This window comes from Python bivittatus, unplaced genomic scaffold (genome assembly GCF_059951505.1).
Source record: "Python bivittatus isolate LINGU-HERP-01145 unplaced genomic scaffold, Pbiv_v1 ctg000980_np1212, whole genome shotgun sequence".
Taxonomy (NCBI): Eukaryota; Metazoa; Chordata; class Lepidosauria; order Squamata; family Pythonidae; genus Python; species Python bivittatus.
This window is the reverse complement of record NW_028277125.1, coordinates 29,990,359-30,010,454: the sequence shown is the minus strand read 5'-3', so window position 1 is coordinate 30,010,454 and position 20,096 is coordinate 29,990,359. Positions and strand designations below refer to the sequence as shown.

At 37.8% G+C, this 20,096-nt stretch overlaps 1 protein-coding gene across 1 annotated transcript in view; it reads left to right on the top strand.

Annotated features, from left to right (window-relative positions):
* The window catches only part of NYAP2 (neuronal tyrosine-phosphorylated phosphoinositide-3-kinase adaptor 2), a 121,809-nt gene that overhangs the window by 26,989 nt on the left and 74,724 nt on the right, over window positions 1-20,096 (top strand). The gene's annotated exons all lie outside the window — the stretch shown is intronic.

Genomic DNA, 20,096 nt, shown 5'->3' with positions numbered 1-20,096 from the left:
GGTTCATTTGCAGATGAAGGTTATCACTTGATGGCACATTTATCCAGTGTGAACAGACATGTGTGAAGGAACTTGTCAAGAAAATGCATCCTTTATAGCTTGCTAAATTCAGAAATTATTCTAAGTCCAATTCCAAATAATTTTAGGAGACTTTGATATTGAGACAAATATCAGATCAACTTCCTTCTTCAACAGGGAATAATGAAGAAGTGATAGCAAACAAGGTATGATAATATGACAGAATATTCTATTTCAGAAAGTTGAAGCAGATTTTTGAATCTTTTGTTCCTACATCGCATTAACAGGAAGAGTAAAATTATTCATTTACTGTTACTGGAATGCAGTGTATAATCTGAAGGAACAAAGACACTTAGTGTTATGAAAAGAGATAATTAAATTGACCATGACTCTAAAACTATATTTCTCTAAAGTACTGATACATAAAATGTCAAATACTCATGTACATTATTATGTATCTGAAAAATGCCAATGTAAATAAATATATAACATCCCTTGAAAAAATTGAATTATTCTCATATTTGAAAAACATTAACTTCAAATTCACCTTTCAGCACTGCATAACCTGAAGAAATTCAATTAAGGGTGGTTTATAATTCATTCAAATACATATATTCAGACTGTTTTGATAGGTGGTCCTGCAAAGGTTCCTTACCAAACTACAGGAAAAATATAATCTCATGATCTATAATTAAACTATATCAATTCCTTTAAGCATATCAGTGCAATGAAAGCATACAGTAATGAACTCTTATTTTTACAATGTAAAGTGTAAACCAGACAACTTTACAACATGAGAAGTACACCTTATGTTATACATCCCATTAACTGGGATATGTCCCCTCCCCTTCCTTCCCCTTGTTTTACCTTACAATTGGATTTCATTGCTTTGCGGATAACCGTTTTACTTTATAGGAATGTAAAAGTCCTGGAAGGCCACAGGCCTATTTTCCATGCCAGGATTCCTTCTCTCTACGAGGCCATTTATTATAAGAGTGGAAAAGGGACCACTTTAGCATACTGCAGATAATCAGACCAATCATTTGTCATCACTTTAAGAAGTGATAAGGCAAGTATACACTTTGTTTCATTTCCCAAGGCAAAATAAATGAATAAATGAAATATAAGATTTACTACTTTTGATGTACTGTATATTACGAAAAAAAGGTCACAGATTTCTGAACAATTCATTGGCTAATAGTAGGCCTAGAATGTACTGAAAGAAATTGCTTTATTGATATGGAACTAAACTATTTAGTTTAGATAGATTCATTGTCCCACTTTATTTTCATTTCTTTATTGCTCGTGTGTGTGTGTGTGTGTGTGTGTGTGTATGTGTGTCTTTGAGTCAGGGTTGACTCCCGGCGATTGTCTGGACTAGCCCCTGCAGTTTTCTTGACAAGGCTTTTCAGAAATGGTTTGCCATTTTGCCTTCTTCCCAGGGCTGAGAGAGAGAGAGAGTGATTGGCCCAAGGTCATCCAGCTGGCTTTGTGGCTAAGGCAAGACTAGACCTCACAGTTTCACAGTTTCTAGCCTAGTGCCTTAACCATTACACCAAACTTGCTATCTAGTACTCTCATAATGACTACTAAAAATTAGAAATATCATTATAAATGTTTAATTAGCACTTTTCAAACCCTGGTTGTACAAAGTTAAACATTTTGAAAGGTTAACTAGGCATACTGTAGCATATCTGGACTGTAAAAATCCAGATGACCACTAGATGGAAGGAAAGGATTAGATATTTACTGTACCACTGCTGACATCCAGTGGTGATCCAGATTTTTGCATTCAGGATTTGGTAACCTTAGACAGTCCATGCTGTGATAACAGTATTCAAAGAACAGACATCATTCTGTGTAATAACAAGCTAGGGATTGCTTACTATGGAGAACTGTGATAGGCAGTGCCAATACACTGAGCAATAACAAATTCATTGGCATTTTCAGTTTAAAAAAATCAGTCAGAATCTGGAGGGAAAAGAAAGAGTCCCCAGATGTGTCAGTCAACAAAGGAAAGCTTGCAAGATCCAAAAATAAAAAATAAAAAAATTATGTGTATAAACTTTAACAGAATCATAAATTACCTCTTCACTCAGGAAATTTGATATTTCACAACACATGCTGAAAAAGAAATTTCAGCATGGAAAATATGGTTTTCTTACCAATTAGAGACATTCTTTTCACTTCAGTCTAAAGTGCCACACTTCTCACACTGAGAAATCAAATATCACTGACAGTTTCTCCCAGAAAAGACACTTCAGCAGGGAGCAGGGTTGGAAAAGGCAGTCCCAAAGGTACCCTGGTGCCAAGTCCCATGGGGCATTATAAATTGAAACCAGTGAAATCAGCAATTTGAATTGCATCTAGAAACCTGCTCACAACACTGAAGAGATCAACAGAACTATTGTCACATGGTTACCAAATGCCTCATAGCACATGAGCCACAGAGACTGCATTACATTTGTATCCTGGCTTCAGCGGAGGGGGCAAATATCTGTGCAGCAGGTAGGCACAGTGTGTGCAATTGCATGCAAGGAATATGTTGGAGAGAGAGTTTGGTAGGAGATGCAAGGAGAGTGCTGGGGCTAGTGATTGGACTGGTACAATTGCAGCGAGGCTTGCGGAGGCCTCAAGAGCTGATCACATACTGGGAGAGTGCTTGGTTGGAGAAGTGGTGGCAGGATAGTGAGGTAGAGGCAGGAGGACAGTAAGGACAGGGGGAAGAGGAGTTAAAGAAAGAGAATGTAGGGCATGTGAATGAACAACAGCTTAATGGTGGCTGAAGAAGAGAGAAAAAGCTATGTCAGATAGCCCATAATCTGAAAATTTACAATGTCCTGAAAGGGTTGAGGGAAAAGCCAGAGACTTGGTCAGGAACATGCTGAGGTTGAGAATGTAATAAGAGTCAGGAGCAAGAAAGAAAAAAATACAGAGCATGAAGCTGATGCCAAAGTTGCTTCCAGCAACAGAAGGCAATCTCTGTGTGGTTTAAATCCTCTTCCCAATGAGCACGCATGGCTGAAGCTTTTCTCGCTCAGCAGTTGCCGATAATGAAGTTCTTTACTTGCTTGAAGTGTCACTATCTTGCCGCTTACTCATGAGCTGCTGAATTTGACAGAGGGTGAGCCTGCAGACAGGAGACATCTCCCATGCTTTCTAGCTCCCAAGGTGGCCAGAGAGGCTTCAGTGCTGGCTGGGGATAGGCCTGAAAAACCTTGGAGTTGGTGGAGGAAGGGTCTGTCAATGATGAATCTGAGGGTGCAGCACCCAGCAGAGTCCAATACACCTACAGTTTGGCAACTGGCTCTTGGAGTATGATAATTACAGTAGTCCAATCACATGGTGATGTCACTCCAGCAGGATTCTTCTGCTCTATATAGGGTCCTAACTAATGCACCAGGAGGACTTCCTGGCCATGGCATCCATCTGCCCTTCCAACATTTGCATGTGTCCAGGAGGACCCATAAGCCATGGATTTGCTCCCTCAGGAACAGTCTTTCCCTCTTGAGATTCCAGCAGAGCTGACAGAGGGCCATGATGGATGAACAGCAACTCCATCTTGGTAGGATTCAGCTTTAGCACTGTTTTTTCTCATCTAGAGTTCAACAACCTCTAGACATCAAACTACTGACACTTCACCCCCAACCTTTTGATGACGTCTTACAGTGGCTTCATGTACATGTGAAACAACAGGCAGGAGTGAACCTCCAAAGGAATAGTTGCTAGGACAATCTCTCCTTCTGTATGACAAGCAACTGGAAAGAGAAACTCTTCAAGAAAGAGTGGAACCACTGTGCTTCCAACCCCCAATCCCTACATGCAGTCCAAATTTCTAGAATTATCCCCATTAAAAAGTAAAGTCTCATCTCTATCTATTTAAACAGACATTAATATTTTTCTGCTTCATACTATGTTTCACTGATGTGCTATGTATAGTGATCGTTAGCTATTGTTATTTTTAATGTGGTTTCTGGATAGATTTAACTGCTTTTTCCCCCCTTCTTCTTCGAGTCAGGTTTTTGACTCCTAGTGACTGCCTGGACTAGTCCCTGCAGTTTTCTTGGCAAGATTGCAGAAGTAGTTTGCCATTGCCTCCTGCCTAGGGCTGAGAGAAAGTGACTGGCCAAAGGTCACCCAGCTGGCTTCATGCCTAAGGCAGGATTAAAACTCATATTCTTTTGCCCAGTGCCTTAACCACTACTCCAAACTTGCTCTCTTACCTGTATTAAACTATTGCAATTATTTTAAAATCTTGTAAGTTGGAAATAATTTTGTGCTGAAAAACAAAGGGTATATAAAAAGCATTTAAAGAATATAGGCAGCATCATGAATATACTCTGCAGTGGTGTAGTGAGGTAATCTAAATAACAGCTCCTGAGAATCCATATTATGCCACCAAATAAGTACAAACTCATTATATATTGTATGATGTCCTTTCTAATTTGGAGCTGTCTGGACTCCAGTTGCTTGGAATTCTTCTGTGTCCCATTTGAGGAGCTTTTAGATGAAACAAAGTATTATTGTTCATTCCAGCCTCAATTTTGACCTGGATTTGGCCTGGATCAGGTATGAAGACAGCCATGGTTGCTCTAATGGACTATTTAAACTGGGAAAGAAACAGGAGAAATATAACTTCTGGATCTCTCAGCAATTTTTTTATACTATTGACTACAATATCTTGTTAAGGTCTGTAGAGGTATTATCTTGTGACATTTCTGTCAGAAAGTTGTACCAGAAGAATATTGCTTGATTCTTTGAGAACTGTCCTGAAGTCCTGCAAGATTCTATGTCATTTCCACATTATTTAACATACATAAGAAACTATTGGTTTGGACAAGTTAACAGGTTTGGAACTGGTGTCATCAATATTCTGATAAAATTCAACTATAGTTCTTTCAGGTTGAATGTCTCTAGAACATCTGGGCATCTCCTAGCTGTAAAAGACTAGATATGGGTCTGATTACAGATAAGTTTGGTATCGACAACCAAATTAGTCTTCTTTATGGTGCACCCACATTATTGAATAAATTAGCACTGGAATTGAAGCAACCATCTCCTAACTGCAGCACAGGGCATAAAGCATATTTATTAATCCAGAGCTCTTAATGTTACTGCTGTAGTTTTTGTGATAAAAATATTGACATTTATTATGCTTTTATTATTAAATGTATGTTGTTATTTTCTCTTTGTAAACTGCCTGGAGCTATTAAAGCAATAGTTGGCATCTACAATATTAAAATAATAAATAAAAGGGGTTAGACTATTCTTTAATAAGCAAACTCTACCATAAGCCATGATCATTGCCATACTTTGCAAACCTTTCCAGCTACAGGATAGATACTTGTTTGTACTGCTTGGGCTGATTCTTTTCTTCTTTGGTGAAAATCAGAGGAGCAATCACATAACAGCTACTTGATTCTCAGTTCATAGTTTTGCTTCCTTGACCTGTGCAGTGCCCTGAAGTTACTCAAACTGAAAAAGGCACTTGTATATAATAAAATAATTGATATACAAAATATATTTATGTGCATAGAACTAACCCCTATTAAGTATAGTAAAATGTATTCTCCTGGCCATGAATTATGCTGGCATAAATGGGAAATTTACAGAAATACATTATTTTATTTTTTGTGTTTTTACTTAAACTTTATAGCACAGCAGTAAGGCTGGAGCCCAATAGCTATGGCTTTTTATGTTTTGAGGAGCATTGGTTTAGGGTGCCAGAAGGGTTTTATTTATACACACACACACACACACACACAAACACATACACTGTTGCTATCACCCGCTCTGAATTATGGTTCATAAGATGGGTGGCTATGTAACTCTTTTAAACAAATAAATACTGTACAAATAATCAGAGAAAACGAAAATATATCATATAGTAATACAGGTAAACAGTTCCTTGTATTATTATATGACAATATATTTCTGATATTTAACTGAAAAAATATTCATCAATTATCACTTAAATGACTGATTTCATTGAAAAAAATCTGCATATTAAATAATGTGAAAGCTCTTTCATGATATTTGAGCAACTGTGAGAATTATATGTTATGTAATACCTCTCATTGTTATAAAAACTCATCTGTAATAGTTTCTTTTTTCAGTAATGTATCAGAACTAAAATAATCCTCCACCAATTACCCTCGATTCTCAGGTTACAATTTGCCCTCAGTGATTAATCTTCCAATTAAACCTTCTAACCATAGTTATTATATATAATGCATTCAATAAAAGGGAGCTTATGAAGTATGCCTTATGCAATTCAAAGCAATAGCACAATTTTTCTCTCCCTTTCTGTCTGCACAAAAGACTTGAAATACTGTAGTATTTCCTGTTTTCTCTTAGATTTCTTTTTCTAGTATTTACCAAAAGACAGAACATAACCGAAAATGGAAATTTTGCTATCAGCTTGCAAAGTTATAATAGGTGTTTTTATCTCTTTTTCTTATATGTGGCAGGGATGTCACAAGTTAACATCCATAGGATTAAATAGCTGCCTAGCAGAGGGCCTAAACAGCATTTTATTTCTTTTATTTCTTTATATTTCAAATTTGTCACTGCCCATCTCACTGCAGAGTGACTCTGGGAGGTTTTTATATTACCTTATATGTATGCCACATCAGGATGTAAGCAGAACTCTGCCGAATTTAAGACAAAATCCCTAATCCAGTTTTTGGTACTGTTTCAACTGTTTACATTGGAGAGAGGTATTAATCCTAATATACACCCACTGCCTAGATGAATTGTGAAAGATTATGTAGATTTCACAATGCAAAAGTTCGTTGGCTACAATAACTATTAATTGTGTGGCTATCATTGATAGGCAGATTTTTGCCAGGAATGCTAAACTGTCTGTCAAACAAAAGTGATTACTATATTACATCCACTCAGGTCATTTGAGTGAGTTTATCTATAGAAGCATAGCTATCAGTTACTATTATATTCCAGCTGTGAATTGATTTGATTCAACCCTACACAAATTTAATAAAGACATTCTATTTTTATTTTAAATGATCTAAATGGTAATTTTGAATATCCTCATTTGCATGTTATGGCAAAATAAATACATAAATAAACCATTCGTTTATAGATTATCTCCTGATGCTCTGCTTTTTTCAGTCTGTAGTGTCCCTCATGTAGAAAAAAAAATAAAATCAGATGTTCATTTCAGTTCTTTATCTCTCTATTGTCAAGTGGATAGATCACAGGGCTTCTGAAGCTTCAAAGGGGTGATACAATTCAAAAGATGTTTCAAAGAAGTATTGAATCAACTGGGGGACTTCAACTTGCTTCAGAGAGATAGGAGATTTGGAGATATGCTGGACTTCTTGGCTTTACAGAGTCACAGACATTGTTGCAGCTTTTCTTTTATATCTGGAGAAGAAGCGTGGGGTGGGGAGGAAAGGGTGGAGTGCTATAGTGTGCTCTGTGATGCTGATATGAGTAGCCAGACAATGAGTTTTATCATCCTCACAAGCCTGTCTCTTAGAGTCCTTGTGGGAATACTATTCTCCTGCTAATTTCTTTTTTGCCAGAATTAATGTTAAGGGAGATTCACTTGGAAAGGAAGAAGAAAAGAAAGATCCAGATTTGTTCAGATGCTTTTCTGGGAATTGTGTGATCCCTATGTTTATCCAAATCTGAACATTTTGGTGGAGGGAAGATTGTTCCTTTGAGTCAGTCTTGAGTTCTGGTGACTACCTGGACCAGTCCCTGCAGTTTTCAAGAGTGGTTTGCCACTGCCTTTTCCTAGGGCTGAAACCAAAGTCACTATGCCTAAGGCAGGACTAGAAATCACAGTTTCCTGTTTTCAACCTGGTGCCTACACCAAAATGGCTCTTTTTTGTATTTATCCTTTCTTAACTTTCAATCTATTTGTCTGATCTGTATGCTGTATGTATCTAGACTCTCTGCAGTTCTTCAGCAATTTCAGTCCCATCATCTTTCACTTTTTATTCTCCCTACTGCTACCAAAATAAAAATAAAAACTTCCTGAGTTTTTTTTCCTGTTACTTGCCTGTCTTAACTTATACTGAGTTCTCTTTATTGTATGAGTGGATATGAGATATAATATGTGCTGTTAGTCTGTATTATATGCCATTATTTCTTTATGAAATAGTCCAATACGTTTGCAGTAATGATAATACAGTAATGATAATATAGAGAGCCAGTTTGGTGTAGTGGTTAATGCACTGGTCTAAAAACCAGGAGACCTTGAGTTATAGTCCTGCCTTAAGCACAAAGCCAGCTGGGTGACCTTGAGCCAGTCTCTCTCTCTCTCTCAGCCCAAGGAAGGAGACAATGGCAACCCAGTTCTGAAAAACCTTGCCAAGAAAATTGCAGGACCTAGTCCAAGCAGTTGCCATAAATAAATGATAATACAGGTATACCACAGAAACACACACAGAGAATCTTTTTTTTTCCTGAAACAAATTGTTGCAAAACAACATATGACATATTATTCCCAGAAGAAGCTAACCTTGACAATGAGACGTACCCACAACATTTCCAGTCTAGAACAGCAAGTGATCAGGGCATGTAGACTCTTCAATATTTAGTAAAATTTTACTTCTTAAACTATTTGTGATTTTTTGAAAAAAAAAATTAAGTTGGGCATGTTTTACATTAGCTCATACAATTTCAGCAGTTATGAGGTACTATGCTGTCCTTTTCTCATCTCTGCAGTCTTTGCCTTAAAATAGAAAATATTTTAAAATGTTTCTGTGGCGAAGTCCTTGAATCAACTAAGATTTTGCAAGGATAATGTCCTCTTATTCTTATTTTCATCCCATTCTGCAAAAAAGAAAAAGAAAAGAGAAGAAGAAGAAGAAGAAGAAGAAGAAGAAGAAGAAGAAGAAGAAGAAGAAGAAGAAGAAGAAGAAGAAGAAGAAGAAGAGGAATTATTTTGATGCTTCCTATTTTTTATTTCATTTTATTAAACTTCAAAACATTACAATTAATATTATTGTAGGTAATATTATATGCAAACTAAGTAACAATATAACTATGTAACTATATTACTACTGTATAAATGACCATGCACCTTAAAGAAGAATTCCCCATGCTAGCTGGGGAATTCTGGGAGATGAAGTTCACACATCTTAAAATTGTCAAGTTGGAGAAATAGTGGGTTAGGTTATAGAATCTTGGAAACTGGATATGTGTACTTAAGCCTTCATTTATCAGTGAGTATATTAAGGCAAGGCCTTCATATTCCCTTTGATCTTTCTAACAAAGCTAATTCCATCACAAAATGTAACCTATTACATAAAAAACCAAGGGGAAGAAAGAAAGAAAAGAAAAAGAAAAAAAAAGCTGTACTAAATATCTAAAGGCAGAAAAAAGAAAAGCCCCCCCCTCCCCCAAAAAACCCTAGGGGAAAACAATAAGGAAATTTTTTTTAAAAACTGAACAACTAAACAAAACTAAACACATACCCACACACACACTACTAAATTATACCTAATTCAAAATATAAAAGAAAGCTGCTCTCTTCTTCTCTCTCTCATATCTATCTATCTATCTATCTATCTATCTATCTATCTATCTATCTATCTATCTATCTATCCATCCATCCATCCATCCATCCATCTTCCTTCCTTCCTTCCTTCCTTCCTTCCTTCCTTCCTTCCTTCCTTCCTTCCTTCCTTCCTTCCTTCCTTCCTTCCTTCCTTCCTTCCTTCCCTTCCCTTCCCTTCCATTCCCTTCCTCCGTCCTTCCTTCCTTCCTTCCTTCCTTCCTTCCTTCCTTCCTTCCTTCCTTCCTTCCTTCCTTCCTTCCCTTCCCTTCCCTTCCCTTCCCTTCCCTTCCTCCTTCCTTCCTTCCTTCCTTCCTTCCTTCCTTCCTTCCTTCCTTCCTTCCTTCCTTCCTTCCTTCCTTCCTTCCTCAGTTTGTTATAATTCTGTTTTGGAACACTGAATTAAACCTAAACCATACAGAGTCATATTGTCCAATCTTGCCTCTACTTGGTTACAAATCTAATTCAAGGGCTAGATTTGACAAATTTAATCAAGCCAACTTAAAAAATCTGGGACACATACATTCTTTCTAGAGTACACAATCACTTTTTTAATGCTTTTAATTGTTACTGATAGTTGAAGTAATTTTAATATCAAATCAAACTTTGAATCAATTCACATCAACTCTTGTTGCCTTTGAATCTCAGATCTCAAATTCCAATAATATTTTACCATCTCTGAATCTCAAATTCAAACACTGTCTTGACTGATTTATATTGTCCTAACTTTTTAAAAAATGTGCTCCACTGTTTAATATATGAAAAATAGCAGAAACAAAGCTCAAACATCTTAAGTAACTAAGTCTTTAAAGTAAATAATATAATATAATGCAATATAACACAATATAATATAATATAATATAATATAATATAATATAATATAATAATATAATATAATAATATAATATAATAAAAATACTTTAAATATTTTGAAACTTTATTAGCTTACAACGCATGCAGCAAAAATACAGGTCTTCTCTTTCTCCTAATATGGTAGAATTACTAATTGATTTTTCACAGTGAAGAGTCAAGGTGAAATTATATCTGGAAACTATTTCTTCCTGTGTCTGATGCAAACACCAGCTGCTTTGCATTCACCTCCCACTACATGTGGCGCACTATAAAAGAACAACTGCAGGGACTGTTGTCACTGTGTGATGGCTGGCATGATTTATGTGTTGTTGAGTCAGGAAATCATGAGCATCAAATTAATACAACATGAAAAGCTTGCTGTCTGACAGAAATTTCAGTTTATGTCAGTTCTTACACACACAGAGAGAGAGAGAGAGAGAGAGAGAGAGAGAGAGAACAGCTGTATCTTTCTTTATGCATAAGCAAATTTGGTTGACTGAGTTTTCAAAGGTTTAGGGATGCTTTGGATAGGCTGGAATCTTTTCCAAAATCGTCTTATTGCTGAAAACTTGCACATTCTTAATTTGCTCATTGTTCCTAACTGTAGGTAGTAATGCTGATCTCCCCCCCCCCCCTCCTTTTTGGTGATAGCTTCCTTCTCTTCTACATTGGGATCCCAAGCAACCAGTAGAAGATTTGCTGAAGTCTGACCAAATATCCAGTCAGATTTGACTAGATACTGGTATCACTGAAGGTAACCAAGGCTAATTTGTCATATCAGGAATGTTATGGTAAAGAATGAATATTTAGAATAGAGTTTTTGTTTAAAAATGAATTTGGGGGGGGAAATAGCTACTATTCACAAAATGGCTATGTCAAGGGCTTACTCCACCACAAAATGACAATTTTAAAAAAGGCAAACTAGTTAGATTATTCCTTCCTCCCTCTTTTAACTAGCCAGGATGCTCTATCTCATTTCCCAAGTTATTTTTGTCATTCTGTTTTTTGGGTCAAAAGGTTGGGGAGTTTGGCAAACTTTTGAATTTAGCTCTGGACTTCAGCCACCCATGACTTAAAAAATGCCTGTATATCCTATGTGGACCCAGAGATTCTTGGAAATAAATATAATGCTGGAGGCTGGGTTTTGTAATAGGCCAGCTTCCTATTTTTTTTTTTCAGATTAGAGTATATATTTTAAAAAATCAAGTGAGGTTGGGTGCATAATAGGCACCAAAGGAGATTATGAACAGACCAGTTAACAGAAGCACCATACTTCCTAATGCTGAACTAAATTCATTAACAGTCTGACCTAGTTTAAGATAGCTACCAATATTTTGATTCTAACAATACCTTGCAGCTAATATGCAGATATTTAAATCAACTAGCCAATTTTTTATTATAAGTTCCTATTTGTGTATGAAATCTATTATATATAGATTTGCAACTTAATTTATGCCTTTGGGAAATCTTTTAAGACAAATGTTACTGCTTGACTGCCAACAGTTCATTCATACTGCAACTCTAAGTATCTCTACTCTGAATTGAATCCCACTGAGTTCAACAGAACTTACTTTCATGTATATGTGTTTTCACTCTTCTGTAGAATCAAGACTCATTCTGGATCAGAGGGATACCTTTACTTTCCAGAGCTCAAACTTAAAATATAATTAGTCAAAAGAAAAGGATTTTAAGAGAGTTGATGTTCAAGTAATGTGCAGTAGGTATAATGATGGTGATTCAGCAGATGGCAACACTATACAAGAAGCCTCTGTATTGGTTTATTTTTTTAAAGCATATAGTGATTATCATTTAATTTAATTAAGCTTTGTATGCCACATAGCAGGTATAAATAATATGTAACTGAACAGTAGGTTCTTTAATTAAAGAAGCAAAATTATAATTTTATATAATTATTTTTATTTTTAATATGAAAATATATAAAGAATATTCAGAAGAGAACAGAAACAGTCATAATTCATAAATTCAAACATATTTTGTTATAAGAAAATATAAATTTTGATGCAGTAGGAAGTACTGCATTTAAATGATACACCCTTTCCCCTCTGCTCTACTGATTATTAATCAACTGTGTAATTGAATTGGCATCATTGTCACTGATAAACCAGTCATTCAATATTTCTTTTTACCTCTAAATATCTAGGGCAACTAGATACGCACAAATTATTGCTACATTTGTGATTTAAGAGCCTCTCAGATTCTTGTAAATAATAAGTCAGTAAACCAGAAAACCCCTTCATGGATCACTGCCTTGTCGTGGCGAAGGGGCTTGCATAACTCAGTGAAGCCATGAGCTATACCGTGCAGGGCCACCCAAGACGGACAGGTCATGACAGAGAGTTCTGACAAAATGTGGTCCACTGGAGAAGGAAATGGCAACCCACTCCAGTATCCTTGCCAAGAAAACCCCATGGACAATGTCAAAAGGCTAAAAGATGTGACGCCGGAAGATGAGCCCCTCAGGTCGGAAGGTGTCCAATATGCTACTGGGGAAGAGCGGAGGGCATTTCCAAGTAGCTCCAGAAAGAGTGAAGCGGCTGGGCCAAAGCCGAAAGGACGTTCAGCTGTGGATGTATCTGGAAGCGAAAAGAAGGTCCGATGCTGTAAAGAACAATATTGTATAGGTACCTGGAATGTAAGATCTATGAACCAAGGCAAGCTGGATGTGGTCAAACATGAGATGACAAGATTGAACGTCGATATCTTGGGAATCAGCGAACTGAAATGGACGGGAATGGGTGAATTTAATTCGGGTGACCATTATATCTACTACTGTGGGCAAGAAACCCTTAGAAGAAATGGAGTTGCACTCATAGTGAATAAGAGAGTGGGAAAGGCAGTAATGGGGTACAACCTCAAAAACGACAGAATGATCTCAGTGCGTATCCAAGGCAAACCATTCAATATCACAGTCATCCAAGTCTATGCCCCAACCACTGATGCTGAAGAAGCTGAAGTTGACCGCTTCTATGAAGACCTACAACACCTTCTAGAACTAGCACCAAAAAGATGTCCTTTTCATCATAGGGGATTGGAATGCTAAAGTAGGAAGTCAAGGAGTAATCGGAATAACAGGCAAATTTGGCCTTGGAGTACAAAATGAAGCAGGGCAAAGGCTAATAGAGTTCTGTCAAGAGAACAAGCTAGTCATAGCAAACACTCTTTTCCAACAACACAAGAGACGACTCTACACATGGACGTCACCAGATGGTCAATACCGAAACCAGATTGATTATATACTTTGCAGCCAAAGATGGAGAAGCTCTATACAGACAGCAAAAACAAGACCAGGAGCTGACTGTGGCTCAGATCATGAGCTTCTTACTGCAAAATTTAGGCTTAAATTGAAGAATGTAGGGAAAACCACTAGACCACTCAGGTATGACTTAGATCATATTCCTTGTGAGTACACAGTGAAGGTGATGAATAGATTTAGAGGATTAGATTTGGTAGACAGAGTGCCTGAAGAACTATGGACGGAGGTCCGTAACATTGTACAGGAGGCAGCAACTAAAACCATCCCAAAGAAAAAGAAATGCAAGAAAGCAAAATGGCTGTCTGATGAGGCTTTACAAATAGCTGTGGAAAGAAGGAATGCGAAAAGCAAGGGTGAAAGGGAAAGATATAAGCAACTGAATGCAGATTTCCAGAGAATAGCAAGGAGAGATAAGAAGGCCTTCTTAAATGAACAATGCAAAGAAATTGAGGAAAACAATAGAATGGGGAAGACTAGAGATCTCTACAAGAAAATTGGAGATATGAAAGGAACGTTTAGTGCAAAGATGGGCATGATAAAGGACAAAAAAGGCAGGGACCTAACAGAAGCAGAAGAGATTAAGAAGAGGTGGCAAGAATACACAGAAGAACTATACAAGAAAGATCTTAATGTCCCTGATGTCCACGCTGGTGTGATCACTGACCTTGAGCCAGACATCCTAGAGAGTGAAGTCAAGTGGGCCTTAGGAAGCATTGCTAACAACAAAGCTAGTGGAGATGACAGGATTCCAGCTGAGTTATTTAAAATACTAAAAGATGATGGTGTTAAAGTGCTGCACTCAATATGCCAGCAAGTTTGGAAAACGCAACAGTGGCCACGGGATTGGAAAAGGTCAGTTTACGTTCCAATTCCAAAGAAGGGCAACGCCAAAGAATGCTCAAACTATCGCACAATTGCACTCATTTCACATGCTAGCAAGGTTATGCTCAAAATCCTACAAGCTAGGCTTCAGCAATACATGAACCGAGAACTACCGGATGTACAAGCTGGGTTTCGAAGAGGCAGAGGAACTAGAGATCAAATCGCCAACATTCGCTGGATCATGGAGAAAGCACGAGAGTTCCAGAAAAATATCTACTTCTGCTTCATTGACTATGCAAAAGCCTTTGATTGTGTGGATCACAACAAACTGTGGCAAATTCTTAAAGAGATGGGAATACCAGACCACCTTACCTATCTCCTGAGAAATCTGTATGCGGGCCAAGAAGCAACAGTTAGAACCGGTCATGGAACAACCGATTGGTTCAAAATAGGGAAAGGTGTACGACAAGGCTGTATACTGTCACCCTGCTTATTTAACCTATATGCAGAGTACATCATGAGAAATGCCAGGCTGGAAGAATCACAAGCCGGAATTAAGATTGCAGGGAGAATCATCAACAACCTCAGATATGCGGACGATACCACCCTAATGGCAGAAAGTGAAGAAGAACTAAAGAGCCTCTTGATGAGGGTGAAAGAGGAGAGTGCAAAAGCTGGCTTGAAACTCAACATTAAAAAAACTAAGATCATGGCATCTGGACCCATCAATTCCTGGCAAATAGAAGGGGTAGAAATGGAAGCAGTAACAGACTTCATTTATTTGGGCTCCAAGATCACCGCAGACGGAGACTGCAGCCATGAAATTAAAAGACGCTTGCTCCTTGGGAGGAAAGCTATGGCAAGCCTAGATAGCATATTAAAAAGCAGAGACGTCACCTTGCCGACAAAGATCCGCATAGTCAAAGCTATGGTTTTTCCAGTAGTAATGTATGGCTGTGAGAGCTGGACCATAAAGAAGGCCGAGCGCCGAAGAATTGATGCCTTTGAACTGTGGTGCTGGAGAAGACTCTTGAGAGTCCCCTGGACTGCTAGGAGGTCAAACCAGTCAATCTTAAAGGAAATCAACCCTGATTGCTCATTGGAAGGATTGATAATGAAGCTCAAGCTCAGATATTTTGGTCACCTAATGCGAAGAGAGATCTCTTTGGAGAAGACCCTGATGCTGGGAAAGATTGAAGGCAAAAGGAGAAGAGGACGGCAGAGGATGAGATGGTTAGATAGCATCACTGAAGCAATGAGCATGAAATTGAGCAAACTCAGGGAGGCAGTGAAGAACAGGAAGGCCTGGCGCAATATGGTTCATGGGGTCACGAAGAGTCGGACACGACTTAACGACTGAACAACAACAACAAAAAACCAGAAAAATCTTTATTTGTCCTGTGGAAAAATCAGGCATTTTACATTGCTATTCAGCGTCAAAGAATCAATGTACTTGTGTGTGCCAGGACCAATGCAGGTTCATGTTGCTTTCTAGAGTTCTCTGTGAACTTTCAAGTCATTGAATAAGTCCCACATACCATCTCCAGAAGCTTCTGTGGAGTTGCTAGATACAGCCTCCAAATCTTTCTTAGGGCACTTCCACACCTGCCAGATAGACAAGCTAGACAGGGCTCATTGGCAAAGAAGGGAATCTACTAGAGAACAATTTATTTCAGGCTCCTTCAAACCTGCCACTGGCTTTGCAGCTATAGCTGAAATTGGGCAGAGTGAAGGTAAAAAGGGCAGAATAGCCTCAAGGGGATGTTATTAGAAATCTTGTTGCTTTACACAGACTGGTTCAAGTCCCAATTGCACGTGCAAACCTAGGCTTCTTATGAACATTTTCTCATAGGCATGCATCTACAAATAGATTAGAGAAAAAATGTTCTAAGAATACTTTAATATTCATGTTTATCACCAGTAATTAAGTTTTAAAATTACAGTACTTGAAGATATATTCCTTTCTGCATTATGCAGGGATTTAGCTACATAGGTCAAACTGGAGTTTCAATCTGGCAACATGTTACTAGCTCCTTTCTCCTGGGTTCTTTTAAGTGGAATTGCAAATACACACTGAACAGTAAGACAGTAAAAGAAAGCTAACAGACTTTCCTTAATTTGTAGTAGTTTTAAAAACACAGCAATGGGGGGGGGAACCAAAACGAAACAGAGGAATGTAATGGCACATGCCTTGGGAGAAGTGCCAGCATTCGTTTTACACTTTTAGCAGTTGAAGGTTTAGGCACCATTTTGTAATAAAAAATTCAACACAAACCACTCTACACTCGTCACATGAAATGTTTCCTGGAAAGTTTCAGCTGTGTGTTAAATATTTAGTAGTTTTTTGAGAGACAGGACTCATTCTTGGCAGCTGATTTAATTATTAAATCAGCCATCTAGGGTGGAAACCTTCAAATAAGGCATGACTGCAAAATTAGCAGTAACCATGGCATTCATAATCCCGGGTTTCCCTGATAATGCTAATGCTGGGAGTGCAGGGACTATAGGCACCCAGACTTTATTCATTTATTGAAGTCTACAGATGTTTTCCTCCCAAACTTTTCTTTACAAATGATTGTGTGAAATGGTGTTTAGTCTGTGCCCATTGTAGTTAAAAAATGTTGCACGATCAGGATGTGCATGCAAACCCTGCATTCAAAATGTCCAGCTGACAGACGTCTCTAAAGACCTCTGAATTATGTTCACCCATCAGTGTCACATGGAGAGTTTTTGAAGTCCTTATTCTTCCTCCATTCTAAAATTAGTCTGCTTGCCCAAGTTCCCAACTTTTAATTAATTGGGCAGCTGGCAATATAAATAGTCTATTAAAGAAATAAAATTCCTCAACAAGGAAGTACACAGATCCCTCATAACCTACTGCTATCTACAAAAGGAACTGCGGATGAGTCATGACTCCAACAATGGAAGTGGAAGAGTTCTGGAACTCATGTCTAGCAAATTCTTCCAAGTTTTTCATTATAACAGTTGGTCCAAAATGACTGGAACATCATTAATTAGAAGAGAACAACCAACACAAAAAAAGAGCATCTAACACAAAAAGAAATTCTTATACATATAATATCTTCTACATCTTCATTATAAGAATATTATATTATCATGGCTAGAGCTGGGGATCTTCTTAGTTGTGATTTGTGTCTGCTACAATCTATTCTGTGCCACTAGAATTCTATTTTGTCATGTGAGTAAAGTTGAACTCATAATTTGGGAAGCACATGTTTAATTTATATAGGTTTAAATACCATATTTAGCTTCCGAAACAATCAAAATTGTCATATACTTTTGTCAAGGTAATCTTTCTTACTCTCTGCAATTACTGGAGACCTGGCAGGATAATGTTGGCAATCATACATTTTCAGAGATCTGCCCTCTTCTATTTTGGGTCCTATGGCAGCCTTAGGGTCAAGGTTTGTTGGGGGGTGGGGGTAACAGTAATCTATAGAGACACCTTGCCTATGACCAGTAGAGTTTGAGGATATGAATGCCTGTGTGTTAAGCTGGGCTGTAGGAAAAGCTTAGAGATCTGACTGGTGTATCAGCTGCTTTGCTATCCAGTGGGATCTCTGACTCAGTTTCTGGACCCAGTCTTGGGCTGGTGCTGGAGTCCCTTTCCCTTTTGGTATTGGGTGATTTAAATATCTATTCCCTTTGGGTTGGATCTGGGAGGGCTCAGGAATCCATAACCTCCAGAATGATTGTGGACTTATTCCAGGTAATCTCTGGTCTGACACATTCAGGTGATCGTACATTGGACCTTGGCTCTGCCTTAGAGCAATTGCAGGGTGATCTGTATATGGAGAACATTGTATTGACCTTTACTAAGGTAAGATCTTTTCCTGATCCAGTTGAAATTAATTGCTACTGGAACCCCTGTGGAGCAGATGGACTGATTAGGATGCTCTGCTTCAAGTGCCTTATGGATGGACTGCAGTACTGAGGAATTTCCCAGAAATGTGGTAGGTGGTTCCACTGATTGCCTAGTTAGCTCCATCCACCAACTATCTTGTGCCAGCTCTATCAATAACCAGACCCCAGTGCCTGGGGTAAAGCCAGGTCTTCACTGCTTTCCTGAAGGCTAAGAGGATTGGAGCCATCCATATCTCTAAGGGGAGGCTGTTACATAAGACAGGCACCATGAAAGGGAAGGCACAGGTATGATACTGACCTAAAACAATGAAAGAGAATACGTGGAGCTAGCAAATCACTGTAACCCAACAAATAGAGATAAGGTACTTACTGGCAAATACTACTTCTCTGTTCTTTTTTTTCCTAACTAGAGTCCTAGGATTTACCAATAGAAGCCAGTCACAAATTGGCAATATAAGAGTAAAATCCAATCACAAAATAACCTGTCATAAATAGTGAGGTGGTCAAATTACACAATTATCTTGCTGGATATATGAATTTATATCAATGCATTAGTGGAACATTCTTTCCAAGAAAACATCTTCATCTCAAAATATCAAAGAGAATATCGAAGCAATGTGCCACAAATCAGCTGTTTTGTAGATGCACACGCAAAGTCTTTCATTTCTTAGAATAACACTATGTGAACAAAATTTAGACCCAAATTTAAATCTTCAGAATCATTAGATTCCATCTTTCCAGAATGATCCAGGCTGATCCCATTAAATTGTTATCCTGATCATTTCTTCAAATATTCATTGACGATTATTTGTATCAAAGATCTAGATTTTAATGGCATTGCAGTTTCAGTGAATGAAGAATAAATACTATTCTACCAGTTATTGTGAAGGGCAAATATTCAGCTTCAATCTACTAAATGGCTATTGTTGCAGGGTTTTGTTTTGTGTCTGATAACATTGCACATAGCTTTCCATCCATGAAGTGCTTCATAATTTTTATTCTCTCTTTTATACTTTGTTTCTGATGTTTTTACCTCCATTTATCTCTGTGCTCTATCACACAAAGCTATGCTGTTAGAGCATAGTTAGAGCAGCACTATTTGCCTTTATCTTCTCTTCTGATGCTAATTAATCTTCCAGACTTCCAGATATCCCCCTCCCCACAAGTTAATGCCTTCCTGAGCCCGAACCTGCAGCATCATGAGTAGATTTTGAAAACACACACATACATATTTTGATCAGGATTGCCATAACCAAATGGTTCTCCGAATCCTAGCGTTTAAAGGGAAATGTATTTCAGGAATTGGGGCAATCAAAATCCTGCTTACCGTGTAAAAAATTATGTTGGAAAAACTTTCACCGCTTCAAAGCACTAGTCTGACTCAAGTCTTCATGCTTAAGAGTTTCCGTAAAGGAGTCAAATTACAAGTACAAATAGCGTTGTATATAAAAAAAATGGCTGATGGAAATAAATGATGTTACAGTTTTTGAAACAGATGAGCTGTCATTATGTATGTGCCTTTCTACTATATTCAGGCCCACAGGAAGTGGTCACTATAGCATCCATGGAATCGTTATATGATCAATCTTTTCTCCAGCATACACCCACATAACATACACATTCCAAAGTGTCAGCATTTTTGCCTGTGGTAACAGATCTTTTTCATAATTAATGTTTTCAGGGAAGAGGATTGCAGCTCTCTGCAAATAATTGCTA